Genomic DNA, 1,656 nt, shown 5'->3' with positions numbered 1-1,656 from the left:
TAAAAATAACAATGCTGGAGGGATTGCCAGTATAGATCTTAAGGTATTGTATAGAGCCATAGTAATAAAAACAACATAGGCCTGGCTCAGTAACAGACTATAGACCACAGAAACAAAGCTGAAGACCCGATCACTAATACCCATAACTTCGGCCACTTCACATTTGGCAAAGATACCAAAATCATAAGTTACTGTAAGAAAGCGTCTCCAACAAGTGGTGCTAGGAAAACTGGATGTCCACATGCAAAAGAATGAAATTAGACCTTATCTATCACCTTGCACAAAAACTAACTCCACTTGGGTGAAAGACCTCAGTGTGAAACCTGTAACTGCTATAAGAAAGCACAGCGGTAGCCTGCATGATACAGGTGTAGGAACAGACTTCCTGGATAGCACTACTTTTGACCAAGGATTAAGACCAACAGTTGGCAAATGGAACTTAATGAAACTAACAAGTTTCTACACAACAAAGGGAACAATCGACCAGGTGAGGTGGGAGCCCACAGAATGGGAAAGAATCTTTGCCTGGTGTACATCAGACAGAAGATTAATATCCAGAATATTTAAATAACTAAAATAAAATTTAAAAAAAAAACAGACAAAAACAAATCACCCATTCAAAAACTGGGGCTGGAACCTGAATAGAGAGTTCTCAAAAATGAAGAAAAAATGACTAAGAAATATCTCATCACCTCTGGCAATTAGGGAAACACAAATCAGAACAACTTTGAGATTTCATCTTACCCCAGCCAAAATATCAAAACAGACCAACAAAAGTGTGGGAGGCCAGCTCCCACCTTTTCAAGGGTTCTTATGAGGAGGAGAGAGGGATAAGAAAATATTAGGTAGAAAGATAGCGAAGAGGAGAAAGAAGCACAGGATAGCTTCGGGAGAACCTGGGTCAATACCCAACGGCCTTTTCCGTTTATTCAAAAGGACTTTTTATAACAATGCCAAGGGGCGGGGCAAAAGACCTCCCCCTTGCTAGATCAAAGCACACCACACAGCCAAGTGTAGATCCTTCCAAACACCTGGTAACCATGCCCAGTGGTCAAATCATCCCCTTATGCAGCCCTGCTGGGTAAAGCAAGCTCAGATTCTCAGACCCTGAGTAAGTTCTCACTAGGAAGCCTCTGTGGGTCTCCACACAAAAGAACCAATAAGAAAAGCTGAAGAAGATGGGGGCAACCCTCATTTACTGTTGATGGGATAGCAAACTGGTGCAGCCACCGTGAAAATCACTGTGGAGAATTCTGTAAAAGCTAAAAATAAATCTACTATATGACCCAGATGTAGCGCTCCATGGCATATGCCCAACATCCTACGCCATAGATACTTGTTCAGCCATGTTCATTGCTGTTCTATTCACAATGGCTAGGACACAGATAGAACTTAAATGTCCTTCAACTAGTGAATGGATATGAAAAGCCATATGGTACACTATGGAATATTATTCAGCTGTAAAGAAAGATGAAATCACGAACTTTGCAGATAAATCGATGGAACTAGAAAAGATCATAGGAGGTAACCCAGGCCCAGAAAGACAAACATGGCATATTCTCTCTCATTGAGGACTCCTAACTCCAAATCTTCTGATGTGAGCACATAACCTGTAGTAACTGTAGAAACCAGGAAAGTGAAATGGGTCCAGTGCCA

The sequence above is a fragment of the Peromyscus californicus genome, unplaced genomic scaffold (assembly GCF_007827085.1).
Source record: "Peromyscus californicus insignis strain IS unplaced genomic scaffold, ASM782708v3 Scaffold_12__1_contigs__length_115047231, whole genome shotgun sequence".
Taxonomy (NCBI): Eukaryota; Metazoa; Chordata; class Mammalia; order Rodentia; family Cricetidae; genus Peromyscus; species Peromyscus californicus.
Note: the sequence above shows the minus strand (reverse complement) of the source record.